The sequence below is a fragment of the Eschrichtius robustus genome, chromosome 12, assembly GCF_028021215.1.
Source record: "Eschrichtius robustus isolate mEscRob2 chromosome 12, mEscRob2.pri, whole genome shotgun sequence".
NCBI lineage: Eukaryota > Metazoa > Chordata > Mammalia > Artiodactyla > Eschrichtiidae > Eschrichtius > Eschrichtius robustus.
Genome location: NC_090835.1, coordinates 103,989,463 through 104,006,321, shown reverse-complemented (window position 1 = coordinate 104,006,321; position 16,859 = coordinate 103,989,463). Strand labels below are relative to the sequence as shown.

The 16,859-nt window shown below is 49.3% G+C and overlaps 1 long non-coding RNA gene across 1 annotated transcript in view; it reads right to left on the bottom strand.

The window, feature by feature from the left end:
• Nucleotides 1-16,054, bottom strand: part of LOC137774211 (uncharacterized) — a 41,018-nt gene extending 24,964 nt beyond the window's left edge. Inside the window, exon 1 of the long non-coding RNA XR_011075789.1 lies at nucleotides 15,969-16,054. This is a non-coding gene — a long non-coding RNA (uncharacterized lncRNA). The remainder of the gene's footprint in view (nucleotides 1-15,968) is intronic.
• Between the last annotated feature and the right edge of the window lie 805 nt (nucleotides 16,055-16,859).

Here is a 16,859-nt window from a genome sequence, read left to right as displayed (position 1 = left end):
TATTTTTAATGTAATTCTAGGCTTATTTTTCTGTGACCTATTTTTAAAGTATTCCATGTCAGTACATGTGACTCTTTTTCATTTCTAAATTTATATTAACTTTATAATTTGCATGCAATAAAATACTCCTATGTGACAAATGTATACCTGTGTAACTACCATCACAGTCAAGGTAAAAGCATTTCAATCACTCAAAAACGCTCCTGCGAGGCCCCTTCCCAGACAATCCTCTTCATGCTCAGCCCCAGGCAACCACTGATCTGCCTTCTGTCACTGTAGATGAGATTTGTCTTTTCAAGAGTTTGATATAAACAAAATCATGTCGTATGCTGTTTGTACTCTTTTTGCGCGTGGCTACTTTCTCTCAATATAATGCGTTATTCAATTCAGCCATGGTGAGTGCACATCTTAGTAGTTTGGGGTTTTTTTAATTGCAAAGTAGCGACTCATCGTACGGATACCCCAAAGTAGCGACTCATCGTACGGATACCCCAACTTGTTTATCCATTCACCCATGGATGGACAGTTGGGCTGTGTCCATTTTGGGGCTACTATGAATAATACTGTTGTGAAGACTAGTGGTTAAGTCTCTACGTGGACATGTTTTCATTTCTTTTGAAGAGAATGAATTACTCAGAGAGCAAATGCTAGGTCTTATGGTAAGTGTATGTTTAACTTTGTAAAAAATGCCAAACTGGGCTTCCCTGGTGCCGCAGTGGTTGAGAATCTGCCTGCTAATGCAGGGGACACGGGTTCGAGCCCTGGTCTGGGAAGATCCCACATGCCGCGGAGCAACTGGGTCCGTGAGCCACAACTACTGAGCCTGTGCGTCTGGAGCCTGTGCTCCGCAACGAGAGGCCGCGACAGTGAGAGGCCCGCGCACCACGATGTAGAGTGGCCCCCGCTCGCCGCAACTGGAGAAAGCGCTCGCACAGAAACGAAGACCCAACACAGCCAAAAATAAATAAATAAATAAATAAATAAAGTTTTTTTAAAATGCCAAACTGTTTTCAAAGACAGTGGTACCAATTCGTATTCCCACCAGCCGTGTATGAATGAACGTTCCAGTTGCTTTGTATCCTGCAAGTTCCTTTCTGAGCTTCAGTTTCCTCATCGGTAACACGGAGATGGTTATGATACCCGCCTCACAGGGTTTGGGAAAGGACCAGATAAGGTTATGCTTAGCCCAGTGCCTGGAGAAGAGTGAAGCTCAATATTTCTAGGGGTGAGGGAAGTCACCATTACATGTATTTTCAGACACTTGCTTGACCCTGCCTGCTGGCCCCTCAATTATTTTCATATTTTCCTCTATTCCTTTACTATCACACTTCCTGAAAAAGTAGTCTATGCTTTTTTCCTTTTCCACTAACTCATCAATCCTCCTGCTGCTCTGGAAGGCTCTCTCACATCCCTCATTGCTTCCATGCAGATGGTTCCTAAGTCTGCATCTTGGTCCCAAAAAGCTCTCCTGAGTCCAGAGCCTGATTCTAATTGAAGGACACAGAGCCTGTTCTTGACCTGCAACATCCTTCCTCATCTCTACTCAGCAAAGCCTTTTCCAGCCTCCAATACACCCCTCAAATGCCACCTTCTCATAAGCTTTTCCCAACCTCTTAATTCCTGGCCTTCCAGAGCACTTTCCATCTCTGTTATTAGTATAGCAAGAACGAATGTATTAATGGTTAATGTGGGAGAATTCACAGCCATAGCACAGAATATAGAGAAAGAACTCTGCCTGTGAATCCCAAATCTGCCGTGCCCTCTCATGGGACATGAGAAGTTACTCTGCTTTCCTCTTCAAAAAAATGGGGGGAAACATGCACAGCTCCTAGGGTTACTGTGAGGATTAAATGAAATAATACATGTATAGTCCTTAGAACGGTGCCTTACCCATAGCAAGTGCTCATTTAATAATAGTTTCTAATGTGAAAAAATGAAAAACAAAGAGGTAAAGGCACTGACTGCACTCAGGCTATTGCAGTCGGGAGAGAATCCCAGCTCTGAAGACCAGGGTGTCTCGGCTATGGGTGTGTCTAGACTTTCAGAGGGAGGAGAGGACAAGTCACAGGTGGGTGATTTCACAGTCGGGATGTTTTTTATAATCAAGGGAGTCTGTCAGCTGAATAAGAGATGTCTCCCCCTGTGTCTAGCTAGTTTCGAGGGGCAAATAGTTCAGCTAATCACTTATGAAACAAAGATGGGAATTTGGAGGGTCTGTGTCTGGCCTTGTCACAGGTGAACATTGGGTCTCATGGGGTCACAAGAATGAGTGGGTGTATCAGTCAGCAGAGGTTGCTGTAACAAATAGCATGGACTAGGGAGCTTAAACCACAGAAATTTATGTTCTCACAGTTCTACAGGCTAGAAGTACTGGCAGGGCTGGTTTCTCCCGAGGCCTCTCTCCTTGCCATGTGGATGCCACTTCCTCCCTGTGTCCTCAAGTGGTCTCCCTTTTGTGTGTGTCTGTGTCCTGACATCTACTCCTTACAGGGTCACCAATCATTGGCTTAGGCCCCACCCCCCATGACCTCATTTTAACTTAGTCACCTCTTTAAAGACCCATCTCCAGATATAGTCACGTTCTGAGGTGTTGGGCATTAGGATTTAACACATGAATTTGCGGGGGACACATTCAGCCCATAACAGTAGGTCTTATCTAAGTCTGTGGGGGGAGGGTGGTCTCTGCAGTAAGTCATTCCCCAGAACACACAAGGTGGGAGAGCTCAGTCACAGAGCTTGGGAGGATTAAGCTTTGCCATTATCCAGGAGCTTGGGGCCCAGGTAAAGCTCAGCACTGTCACCAAGGACCCCCCTCCTTGCTTGCTCTGCCCCCCTGAAGCCTCCCCTTGCTGATGGGGGACGTGGTAGGAAAGAACCTGTGAAGAGGCTGAGAGGGGCCAACAGAGCCACTGAAAAGAGCCCATTGAAGGGAGCGACGCAGAGAAGCAGAGAAAGTAAGTGAGGAAGGGAAGTGGGGGGTAGGGGAGGGAGGGGGGAGGGGGGATGTGGTGTGAGGTGGCCAAGGGGAGAGGGGAATGAGACAGCCAAGCAGCAGGACACAGGACAATAAGAGAGGAGAGATTTCATCCATCTCAGGAGGCCAGGAGCCAGAGAGGCAGATGGGTCAGGGGGTGCCTTTTTCCAGAAGTTTCCACTGCGTTGGTCCACGTAATGCCCAATCCCTCACCTCTTCACAGCCCCCTGAATTGTTTAGCAAACATATTCATTACTCTCCAAGACCAATGGAATCTAATCTGTGGTCCTTTGTGTCCATCTGGGCTGAGAAAGGTCTGGAAGCAGGTGGGGCAGGAAGGCTTGTCTCATGGGGGCGGGAGGAGGTCTCTCACCTGCCAGCCAGCTGCTTGCACATCTCGTTTCCCTCCCAGACTGGAAGCTCTTTGAACGCAAGGACCCCGTCTGCTTCATGTGTCCCCTGCCCCAGAGCAGAGGCTTACATACGAGTACTTCCTGGGTCCCTTTGAAAAGCCTATAAACCAGTCACTTATGAGTCCAATCTCAACCTTGCTGTGCATCTCATTACGTTTTCAACTTGTACCGCCTCTCGGGGACACCGAAGTCCTAGTTCTTCCATGCCCCGCGTGTCCTGACCAGGCAGGAGCTGCGTGACCGTCTGGGCTCCTCTGGATTGTGATCTACGTGGTCAGAGTGTCGAAGGAGAAAGACGGCCAGGCCCTCTGCTTTCCCAGGGCTCGCAGATCAGGGGGCGGGGGCGGCACAGAGCCAAGCAAGGGACCGCCCTGAGGGCCCAACAGAGTCAGGCGCGGGTCTGGGGCCCCAGCCTGATTAGCATGTGCCCTGCCCCAGGCAATGCTCTTTGATGATCTGAATTTAGTTCTATTTTGGAAATCGGGAAATGAGCTAAGTGCCAAGAAGAGAGATCTGGGGGTGAGGGCAGCAGGGATGACAGAGGAAACGCTGGCCAGTTCTTCCCACCCCAGCCCCCTTGGGGAGCACACGGGTGAGGGGGTGGCCCGGTGCTGCTCAAACCCGGCTGCTCTGCTCAGCAATAGGGGTGGGTGGGGCAGGAGGACGGCACAGCAGAGGCCTGGAAACGCCTCGGTGATGTCTGAGGGTGCTTTCTTTCTGGGAGGCGTGCAAAGTGAATGGTAATGACTTGCCAGGGTTGGACCAGCACCCTTCCAAGGGGGGCCCGGGCTGTAGCATCTCGGAGTTATCACCCTGCTCAGAGGAGCTTTTATACCTCGGTTTGGCCTCCAACCCAGACCAGCCAGGGGGTGGTTGATTTTAGGACCCATTTGTGTACCATTAAAGCAAACTGTCGACCTTCCTAAGGAGATCCGAATTTCCAACTTTTTGAGCCACAGCGGGAAAAAGCCTAGACAAACAAATGCCGTTAGAACATAAGGTTTTCCTTGTGCCAATATCCCCACTTCCTCCCCCCGAAAATGACTCTCCCAGGCACTCACCCTCCAGCAAAACATTGTGCTGTCTCTTCAAGTAAAAATAAAGCCAGCAGAGCAAGGAGATGGAGCAGGAAGAGTGAGAGGTGACCTTCCTTGACGTTAACTTCCTCGAGGCCACTTTGAGGAATAAGTGGCCGTTCTGCACCCCCAGAGGAAGCCCTGTGCCCCATCGAGAACCAGGGTCAATGATATGCTGAAATCAGTTTAATAAAAGCACCCGTGACACGCATCCCCGTCCAAAAATGTTTTCATTACGATGCAGCTAACGGGGCTTCCCTGGTGGCGCAGTGGTTAAGAATCCGCCTGCCAATGCAGGGGACACGGGTTCGAGCCCTGGTCTGGGAACATCCCACATGCCGCGTAGCAACAAAGCCTGTGCGCCACAACTACTGAAACCCGCGTGCCTAGAGTCTGTCCTCTGCAACAAGAGAAGCCACCGCAATGAGAAGTCTGGGCACCGCAAAGAAGAGTAGCCCCCGCTCGCCACAACTAGAGAAAGCCTGCGAGCAACAACAAAGACCCAACTCAGCCGAAAATAAATAAATAAATAAATTTATTTAAAAAAACAAAAAAAAAAAGGATGCAGCTAACGTGATGTGCTGGGTCAGCAAACACGACTGCAAAACCACGACCCGGGTGCAAAGGGATCGCTTTCTCCCATTACTTTTAGTGTTTGCATTAGGGAGTATGCACCAGTCCTGGCATCTGTCTGAAGTCCAGGCAATGCTGCAGAATTGCATGCAACCAGGTCCAGCTGCAGGAGCCACTGGCCTGGGGAGGTGGTTTGCAAACTGCTGCACGGCAGCAGGGAAACCTCGGTCTACCCCTACCCAGCTGCCCCAGAGTCGCCGAGGCAGAGAGCAGCTACCCCTCACAGGCAGGCCTTGTGTTCAGCTCAGGAGAGCCGAAGGCTGTCAAGATGAAGCCGAGCTCTCGGGAGCGATCTGGGAAAAGCCACTGTGCTGAAAATAGATCCCTAGATTCTAGGTTTCGTCTTCTTTAAGAAAGACATTGTGTATATTGTTCAAAGTAAATAACATAATGAGAAGATGAGGAAGAAGAAAGGAAAATCATTTGCAAAAGACATCCTTTAATTCCCTGAGGAGAGCAGCTCTCGGTGTCTAGAAAGGGCCTCATCTACACTTGGTCAGTGGACGGAGCAATCCCCTTGTTTTGTCCCCACCACTGGCGGTCACTAAGGAGGTTGACCCATCTCCAAGTAATTTGCTCTTCCTCTTTTCCGAGACAAGCCTCCAGTTCTCAGCTTAAGGCATCATATTTTCCATGTCCCAGGGCTGGGACTGTTGTCCTGGAGCCTATGACCCGACACCCAGCACACCCAGGGATTCTCAATCTCCTGCTGATGCCTGAGAAAAATAGGGACCATGGGGGAGAAATGCCAGGATGCAGCCATGGGTCAGACCTCTGGGAATTCCCAAGGATCCCTCAGCCTCTTGACAGCTCTGCATCTTTGGGGCCAGCCCCTCATTAAACAGACAGGGCTGGGGAAGGAGCCACGTGTGAGGGCCACACGGCTTCTCCAGTCTCATTTTTAAACAGCTCTGAGCGTCTCTCTAACTCTGCCCTTAACACGAACTAACGACACAGTGGCCAGAGCTGGTTTGAGCCCCGCTTACACATCATCTACTGAGCTGACGGGCTGCAAAACGCACAAAGGGGGCAAAAACAAGCAACAGTCTTAAAGCACCAGCTGAGTGGACAAAAGGCTGCCTAGAGTTTGTCAACCAGCAAGTATATGGCAGGTAGAAAGCATGCCTCCCTGCAGGGCTCCTGGTCGGCAGGACCACACAGAAAGGGCGCCTTCTCTGTGGAGGCTGGATGGGCACAAGAAGTGCCCAGAGGTCACTGATGCGGGAAGCGAGGTCTGACCATCTCCAGGAGTGTGGGACCCGGGAAAGGACATTTTTTATAGGACCCCCGGGGCCTGGCCCATGGCTGGAGGAGGGTGCCCAGGGAGCTCTCACAGCTTCACCTCCTGAGGTGAAATCAGGTCATCCAGACAAACGCAGGAACACAGTTGGCGCTGGATGCCCAGATAGGGAGGCCAGAGCAGCAACGCCAACAAAGGAGGCCGAAGGTCCAGAAAGAATAGAAAAGAACCAGGTTACTTAACATTGAAACAAACAGGGAGGGAGGCTAGTTTCTATCTGAAGCTGTTGCATGCAATTCATTCACTCCTTCACTCACTCATTCTCCTACCAACTTCTACAGACATTTCTAAAAGTTCCCGTATCTGCAAACTTCTGCGGGGGAAGGACCCCTGAGGAGACCGGGGGAGGGGAAGCACACTTGGTCACTGGAATTTGAAGCTGTGGCTTCCAGCTTTTCACTGACTGATGAGAATAAACATTTAAATGGATGTTCAGAAAACAGTTCCTGGTCGTCTCTAATTGGAAGATCCTTTCCCGACACCCTGTGCTTTGCAACCCCTGTCCAGAGCTGGCCCAGCTTCAGCTACAGGCTCCCTGCTGACCTCAGCATTTCCTTTGTCTCTCGGGCTGGTCTTCAAGTGTATGAATTTTCCCTAAATTTTCATGAAGCACAAAAGTTTCTTTTGTGATGTGGAACTCTGGAGGGGTTTGGTTTCTTCCCCGTGGCCTGTGTGCTGTCACTTATCTACTGAGCTGTGCTGGAGAAAGGGTTGGAAACACCCACTACTGTCGCCGCCTGAAGGAGGCCACCGGGGACTTAGGGAAATGCCTTGGGGCCAAACTCAGGAGACCTGTGTGTCAGCACCTGTCCTGCCACCAACTGGCTCATTCTCACTGCTGCGGGGGGGAAAAAAGGGGGAGAGGGAATTGGTCTAGACTAGGGTTCCTCAACCTCGGCATTACTGACATCTTGGGACAGAGGATTCTTTGTTGGGGGACGGTGGCGGATGGGAGACTGTCCTGTGCATGGTGGGACATTTAGTGGCATCCCTGGTCTCTACCCACTAGATGCCAGTAGCACCCCCTCCAGTTGTGACAACCCCAAATATCTGCAAACATTGATAAATGCCCCCTGATGAGAGGGAAGCCTTCCCCCAGGAAAACCGCTGGTACAAACCAGCACCGTCTAATCCAGAAGCCAGATGGGGCCACTGAGCACGTGAAATGTGGCTAGTCCAAACTGAGATGTGCTGTGAGTATAAACTGTACCCTGGATTTCAAACATTTACATGCAAAACGAAAAATGTAAAATATTTCATGAATATTTTTATATTATTGTTATATTTTTTATTGATTACAATGATAGTATTTTTAATACATTGGATTACATAAAACAGATTGTAACAATTAATTTCACCTCTCTTTTTTTTTTAACTTTTAATAATGTGGCTACTTAAAAAATTGAAATAACATATGTGGCTCAGCTGGTGGGGCATTAGATTTCCACTGGTCAGCACAGGTTCAGACGCTGCCCCCTAAGGTCCTCCCTGCTCAGGTCCAGTTTCCCTGGGAGTGACTCGCTACCACACAGGCTAAGCAAGCATTTGTCAGCACCATCTGCCATTGTGATGGACCCGACAGCTGAGGCATGACAGAGTGGACACAGAATCTATCAGAAAATCTCCGATGCCTGCTCCCAGGTATTTTAGAGTCTCTCTCTCCTCAGTGACACACTAAGCAAAATCTGCAGTGTCAGCATTTAGAGGCGACGCCCGGCTCCATCCCACAAAGGAAGCAGCCCCAGCTGTCAACATCCTGCTCCTGTCTGATGGATGCAACAAACCCTGGACACCCCACGCAGGAGCTCAGGGAAGTCTACCTCCCCGAGGTAACTTTCCACTCCCACCGACCTGTAAGAGAGCCTGGGACCGAAGCTTCCTCTGTAGCCAGGAGAGCCAGGGCCTAATAGGAGCTGGTGAGGTGCTTCATGATTTGCTAAGTGCTTCCCACCTCCATCACCTCCCTTAATTCCCGAAATAGTCATGTTATAGAGAATAGACTTGTGGTTGCCAAGGGGGAGGGAGGGGGAGGGAGGGCTGAACTGGGAGTTTGGGATGAACAGATGCAAACTATTACATATAAGATGGATAAACAACAAGGTCCTACAGTAGAGCACAGGGAACTATATTCAATATCCTGGGATAAACCATAATGGAAAAGAATGTAAAAAGGAATACATATACGTATGTATAACTGAGTCCCTTTAGTGTACTTTTTTTAAAAATTAAAAAAAAGAATAGTCATGTTAGCTGGACACTAGGATGTCTCTGTTTTATTTATGTGGCCAATAGGCACTTTGCTCTACAAACTCAGGTCATAAGAAATGTTGATTTCTTCATTTTTATTAAATCAAAGTAATTCAGTCTTAGCCCTTTTTTTCCACTATCACTTCTCACCCCAGTTCCTTCGGTTGTTCAAAAGGTAAAGGTCCCAGAGTTGTAAGCAAAGAAGAACATTCAAGGTAGCCCCTATGGTTTTCTGTCCCCCTGGTTATCCCTGATGGGCCATTGCTTTGGCCCACTTGGTACCTGGAAGGGGTCTGCATGCTGCTTATAGGAAGGACCAACCAAGGTTTGGCCACCTTCCCGAGAACTGGGACGGTGACAGCACAGGGCTCAAACTCTTAGGGCTCCATCTGCAAACCCCAACCCACCGACTCTTTCCTGGCTGCAGGAAAGCTCTCTCTCTGCTCCGCAGCTTTCCCTCTCACTGAAAAGAACAAACCCAAACCAAAAGAAAACAAAAAGCACCAGCCTCAATCACCCCACCACTTCCCCCAGGCACACACCCCATTCTCCCAGCAGCAGCTAGCATTATCTCCTGAATGACTTCAAGCTTTCAAAATAAAATCCAGGACAGTGGGTTTCGATTCAGGCAAACTCTTCTCTCCGTCCTGCACCACAAAGCTCCAGCGAGATAAGAAGCTCAAAAGCCTGAACTTCTGGGAGTGGAGACCCCAAAAAAAGACAACAGGCAATTTAAGATCTCTATAAATTATGCTGTTTCCACAAGTGGACAAAGCAAGAGTCCATGCGGGTGAAGATAATCACTCAGTATCACGTTTCTGGTAAATGTCAGAGGAAGAACTCAAACCCAGGACCCCTGACTCCACCTAACTAGATCACGCCTCCACCACACCACGTCCCCAGATTACCAGAGAGCCTGGAAGGAATGCTGATGGCCTAGGGAGGGGACCTCAGCTCTATTCCTGGAAGTGCCTTCCTCTTGGGAAACTCTTACTGTTACGCGGCTGCCAGCCTCCAAACAACCAAGTTAGGACACGCTTCCTTATTCCCTTAGCATCCCTGGAACTCGCTGGAACATTTAAACAGGACCTTGTTCGAAGCTGAGGTTCACACCTCTGATTTACGAGATGCTTTTCACACTCAGCTATCTACAGAAATGGTTAATAAAAGGAAAGTCTTTGATGAAATCCATAGGTGCTTCGGGGGTTCTGCAAATACGTGATTCCAACAGCAGTTTTTTTATTGGGTGGATGTGGATGGAAGGGTTCGTGAAGAAATCTGGCTGAGAAGAGGCGTGGAAGCCTGAGCTACTGTATCACATGTAGCCAGTTGTCACCAAGGTAACTGAGCAGCCGATCAAAGTACTCCATCATAAAATTATAACATCGACATTCACATTGGACATTTGCCATCAGAGTAGGCCTGGCTCATGCACTGGGCAGGAGTCTTCACTTGGATGTCTGCCTCTCCGGGCTGTGAACTCTGTGAGAGCGGCAGAAGCAGAGAAGCAGCTAATGTCCCCACGGGGGACCTGAATCACAGAACCTACCATAACTCCTCCACCTGTGTCCAGCAGACGCTTCTGTAGAGAGTGAAAGAGGAAATGTACCACTCCACTCAAAACTCTTACAAAATGCTACACAGTTAATCGTAGAACTGGAAGGATCTACCTAAGAAAACATAGTTTAAGAAGATACGGGATACAGCACAGGGAACTATAGTCAATATTCTGTGCTTAAACCGTAATGGAAAAGAATATTAAAAAAAGAACGTATGTCTGGGTATGTACGTATAACTGAATCACGTCGCTGTACAGCAGAAATTAACACAGCGTTGTAAATCAACTATATTTCAATTAAAATATGAAACACAGACAAATAAAAATCAAGTACATTATAACTTCTTACAAAACCTGGATGCCTGTTAAACACGTATCAACAAAAACTGAGTTACACAAAGTTGAACGAAAAAAGCCAGACAAAACAGTGTGTACTGAACAGTTCCCGCATAGAAAGTTTAAAACGGGCAAAACTAGCTGTGGAAAATAGTGTGGAGGTTCCTCAAAAACTCGCAAATAGAATTACCACATGACCGAGCAACTGTACTTCTGGGTATTTATCCAAAAGAATTGAAAGCAGGGTCTCTAAGAGATATTTGCACACCCATGTTCATAGCTGCATTATTCACAATTGCCAAGAGATGGAAGCCACCCAAGTGTCCCTCAATGGATGACTGGGTAAACAAAAGTGATATTAACACGGTGGAACACTAGTCAGCCTGAAAAAGGGAGGAAATTGATACAGGCTGCCACTTGGATGAACCTTGAGGACATTACTCTCAGTGAAATAAACCAGTCACAAAAGGACAAACACTGTTTGATACCACTTATATGAGGTCCTTAGAGCAGGCAAGTTCATAGACACAGAATGGTGAGGGCCAGAGGCTGGGGTTAGTGACTAACAGGGACAGTTTCAGTTTTGCAAGAAGAAAAGAGGTCTGTGGATTGAGGGTGGCGATGGTGGCCCAATATGAATTTACTTCATGCCACTGAGCTGGACACTTAGAAATGGTTAAGATGATAAATTTTATGTTTTGCATCTTTCACCGCAGTTAAAAAGTAATTTTTTAATAAAGGGAAAAAAGAAACAGGCAGCACTAAACTATGGTGCGAGATGAGGGCTGGTTCTGGAAAGGGGACCTCCTGGCTGCTGGTCAAGTCCTGTTCCTTAGTCTAAGTGCTGGTTGTATGAGTGTTTTCAAGTTGTGAACTGTTAGCAAATTACACATTTAGGCTTTTGGCACTTTTCTGAATGCACTTTTTTTTATTTTTTAAATATTGTAAAATAACTGCCTTCATCCAATTCTTCCTCCCCACTCCCGATATTATACTTAAAGGTTAAAAGAAATGATATGAACAAAAATAAAAATCCAATTCTACAGGAAAGGCCACAAGGATGAAAGATAATCTGAAGTCTGTAATAACATACGACTGACTTCACTTTTGCCCATGTTCTGTTCCCTAAGAACATCTGGGGCTCTCAAGTTTACGAAGCAACTCCTCTTTTTGTTTTCATTGCCACTTCTGCTAATGGGCAAGAACAAACACCCCAAAAACGCCAGGTTTCTTTAAAACTTTGTCCCAGGGGTCCCTTCCCCCAAGGGCTGCTCAGTACAACGCGGGCTTAGTCAAGCAGGCAGAGTGGAAAAGCCTGGGTGTGTGGAGAGCAGCCCAGGGGCGAGCTCGGTGGGGATTAGGGGAGCCCCAGGTGCACCCTGACCCGGACAGCCCGCAGCTTACTCATTAATCAGGCGCTTGACAGGCTGGTGTTCCAAGGCCCCTCTCAGCCTGGCAGACTGGTAACTTTGGCTTGGTTCCCAGTTTGCACCCCACCCCAGGTCCCCTTATCTACTCCCAGGCAAAACCTCTCTCCGCAGGTGTCCAGACCCTAAGCCCGGGGCTCTGTCAGATTCGATCCGCTGCTGGATCGCCTCGCAGAGCTGAACCCTCCTCCATCCTCTTTTTTCCCCAGGGTCTGCTCCCCACACCTCCACGGGCTCAGGTTGTGATGGGAACTAGCTTCTCCAGAAGGAGAGGTCTTAGTTCTCCCCTCTCTGTTTCTTCATCTTCCTCCCAAAGCTTTTATTTCTACTTTTACCCCAGTTCCCTCCCTTACCTGACCACAAGCCGGATGAGGCACAGGGCTCGAAGAAGCCAGTTCTACATCTCATTTCCTTTGGGTACTTTTCATCCAGACTTTTACAAAATAATCATATTGCTATCTTATAAATGCTAAGCGTTGGACTTCTAAAATAATGCTCACAATATCTCCACCCCCCTAGGGGGACCCTGAGGCTGGGAGAAGAAAAGTCTGATCCCACCAAGAAGCAAAGCCGAGAAGATGCACGTCCCGCCTGGATGGTGCGGCCCTATTACCTCAGCTGCGCTGGAGCCTCAGTTACACTCCGACAGTCGTGGTCCTGCTGTTGGGCATTTCAGGCACTTCCCCAGGCCAGCTTCCCCTAACCACAGTGAGAACACTCACAGGGAAACATGGAATGCCGGGAATTTCAAGAACTCTTAGAGGTATTCTTTAAATAATCACACTCTTTTGTTTTAAACATCATGGATAAGGCCGGGGCCCTCTGTTTACCTTTGATTTTACCCAAATAAAACCAGGGAGCTGTGTGTGCAGCTCAGCAGGAGCCCAGCTTTGGGGAGACGCTTCTCTCTTCAGAGCTGGAACTGGCCTTGCATGAAATATTATGGCGGAAGAAGGGCTTCCTGCTGAACAGGACAGAACACCTCCCAAAGCCTCGGTGCCATCTTTACGCTGGAGGGGCGGGGGGAGGCGTGGCTATAAAACAAATCTTGGAGTGGACAATACACGTGTTATTTCAGAGCCGGCTCTGCTCCCTGGAAAAGCCAGCACTCGGAACTTCACCCTCTGCCTGCCGGGCCCTTAGAATCCGCAGCGGGAACCGCTGCTTCTGTCCGGCCCGAATGGGACGCACACAGTACCTTTAGAAAGATTCTGCACACCTCTGAGGCTGGATCAGCGCCATCAGGCATCCAAAGACGAGCAAGGCCCAAATTCCAGGTGAGGTCTGTCAAAAGAGAGGACCCTTTTTTTTTTTTAATTTTAATTTTTTTCAGAATTTGCTCAAGATTTTCAGAAAGGAGAGAAAAAGCTGAGTGGGGAAAGATGTGTTTCTGAATGATGACTTTCTGCAGCTGGAGACCCAAATAAAATACAAAATAAATAAAATAAAAATGCCTCTTTTCCATTGCTACAAAGAGCGACCATATCAGAAGTGATGAGTTGCTTAAACCCCACATGAAAACCAGGCTTATAATTCAAATTTCAGTGCAACCTGCCCCCCTTTCCGGTCTCTGTGTCCGTTCCCCTGGGCTGAAGAGAGCCATGTTTGCTCCCACCAAACAGTGGTTTCAATTCCCTGGGAATTAGCGCATCAACCTCTGTGACCACCACCCCCAATTTAAGAAAAGCTGAAGGCGGCCAGCTCCAAACTCCGTTTCACAGTGAGTCTTTTTTCCCCAAGGAGCTTCACTCTATAAAACACTCTAAACTCGTGAAAACTCACTTTCACATCATTTCCGGCCGAGCGGCAGAGCTCAAGCACGATGCTTTTACTTTTGCCAGATTTGGGCTTATTTGGAGGAAAACACGAGTCTTTTCCTCTTTTAGCTTCTTTCCATCACTTCTGGAGATAAGCTTTCCAGCTACCAGAACAAAATGTTTCCCAGTTTCTCCTCCCACACCCGTGAACTTTGTTCCTTAACTAGGTCCCAGATTCCCCTCAAAACAGAACTGGACTATGTCCAACCAATTTCTCCAGGTTCTTCAAACATTAACTCAAGAGATGTTGTTTCAAGAGGTTTGTGTGTCCTCCCTCCCTCGCCTTTTAGCATTGGAGCTGGTTTTCGAGGCTGAACAGGGAAGGCTGAGGCGTGCGTCACACCCACCCCTCACCTTGCCCCGCGCCCCTCTGACCAGAAGGGTGGGGGAAGGAAGCCACTTTGGGTGCACAGAGGACAGGCCCTGAACTTCCCTCTCTAGGCCCGGCAAGGAACTGCGAGCGAGCAGGTGGGCATCACAGCCATGGGTTAGGCTGGTCCGAGCTCCTGGGCTAGAAGAATCCACTTATTTCATATCTGGCAGGGGAACGCTGGACCATTTTCTTCACAGCAAGACACACCAAAGCCGCCTGACTTTTGACATCCCCCCAACCCCTCCCAAGAGCAAGGGCTGGTTCTTTGCGCTGAGCGAAGGGAAAGAGCCAGCTTACTGGGAAGGAATCTTGCTGCGGACCTCCAAGAAGGGCTAGGGCAGCTGTTGCCAGTGGAGCTGGGAAAGTAGAAGACGCAGCCGTTAGAGGGCAGCGTGTGCTAACCTATAACTCAGCGCTGGCTCCTTTTCCAATTACAGGCAGGGCGTCTCAGCAAAAGCACTAGGGTTCCGCTGTCAGCAGAAAAACAAGTTAGAAAGACACGAGGGAGGGCCGGGGCGGAAGACAGAGAGACATCCCCCCAAGCCAAAGCTGTGCCCGTGAGACACTGCTCTTGGAAGAGCCAGGCTGCATGTCCCAGCACATGCCAGGGATACAAACCCGGGAAGACACAGGCCCCAGAGAGAAGCCGACACCTCCTGCCCCATGAGCCTGCATCTGATGGTCTGGGCCAATCAGCCAGTTCGGTGCCCAGACCTCGAACAGAGAGGGGTGTGGGGAGACTCGAGGTACCATGTGTCCCTTCGCTCTTCAGCCTTCTGGAACGAGAGGACAAAGGAGTGCCCTGAGGCTGGCAGACGGGGGTGTCGGGGGGAAGGCCTGGGTTTGACGAGGAAGGACGAAATCCCACCCCACCAGCCGGGATCTGTCATCTTTGCTGGTCTATGAGGTGGCCCAGTTCAGAGGGCAGAGCCTGGCTCTGATTAGTGGTATCGCCCTCCCAGCTCGCAGCCCCGGGCCTTGCCAGAGAGGCATGCTTCCACGGGACAGACGCGAGCTGGCGCTGGGGCGTGCCCTGCAAGAGCAGCTCTGCATCACAAAGGGCTCCCGGCAACGAGGATGGGCCTCTGTCCCTCTCCCCACAGCACCTCTCGTTCTGATTCCCGGGCTGCCCTGCAGAGGGGAGAGCTCGGCGCAATGATAAGCAGAATCTGGAGCGTGGCTGGACCTCACCTCCGTCCAGGTCACCAGGGGAAGGAGTAAGGGCGTTTGTGCAACCCAGGTATTCATTTCTTCCCACAAGCCCTTGGGGGCAGCGCCATCCCCGATGCCACAGGCCTGCGAGACTCGCATGACAGGCTCTGCCCTAACAGGCTTGGGAGTGTCAAATTGAAGGTGACAGGTGACCAAAGTCCCAGCACTGAGGTCTCAGCAGGCGCACAGGCCCAGGCTCTCACTCCCTTCTCCACCCCTACTTTCATTTCCTCTCCTCCCCAAGATGCAGCCTGGCCTCGAACCAGCAGGCGAGTCCTTAGCTGGTCCCCCCAGTGACGGCGCTGTGGTTCAGCCTGTCGCTATGCCTGCGTTTCTTTATGGAGCGATTACTTTTTTTCGAGCACCATTCACGTGTTTTGTTTTCAAATCCTGCCCACAGAAAGCCAAGTGCAGGTCTTGGTCAGGCAGCGCAGCAAGACGGACGGTGCCAGGACCCCCAAGCATCCCCAGCTCTGCCCACATGGCCATCAGGTCGGCCTCTGGGTCCTCCCCCTCCCTCCTTCTTCAATCCAATGGTCCAAGGGAAAGGGACTGCTGGGCCTCTAAACTGGGGACATGCTAATTATAGAAGTAACACTCACCGTCTAGAATAGGACGCGCTTGGAACTGAATGGGAACCTCACGCTGTCGGGAGGGTTTCCAACTTCCAACAGCACCAGGCACGGTATTCAGACTAAGTTTTCCACTGACAGCAATTTAAAAGCTGGACAATGCATAAGAGAACTCCAGGTCTTTCTGCTTTAATTTTTAACTACAGAGAAGTAAAGAATATTGGCTCTTGATGCGGGGAATAAGGAAGGACTGGGGTTCATTCCTCTCCGATCACCTAGGCAGCAGAAACAAAGTTATATAGTAAGTATTCAGCCTGAAGGAAGGAGATGCCACCATCTGTGACCACACGGATGGGGCTGGAGGACGTTGTGCTCTGTGAAGTAAGCTGGACATGGAGAAATACTATACGATTGCACTTGTATCTGGAATCTACAATAGTCACATGCACAGAAGCAGAGAGTAGAACGGTGGCTGCGGGGAAGAGGGGGAAGGGAAATGGAACGTCGTTGGTCAAAGGGTTTCAGTTACGCAACATGAGTGAGTTCTAGAGAGAAATCTAGAGATTTGTTGTACCGCATGGTGACTGTACTGAATACTTGGAAGTTGCAAGGAGGATAGAGCTAAAAGGAAATCATCTCACCACAAACACATACACACACACACACACACACACACTTTCGGTGGTAACTCCAGAAAGGTGAGGGACGTGTTAATTAGCTTGGTTGTGGGCATCTTTTCACACTGTCTACGTATATCAAAACATCAGGTTGTACACTTTAAATAGATATAATGTTCCTGTGTCAAAGATATTTCTAAAAAAAAAGAATTTGAAAAATGGGAAGCAGAAAACATCGTGTAACGAGAATGACAAGGGGACACAGGAAGGGCAGCAGAAGAGGTGGACCACCACCGTGAGGGGG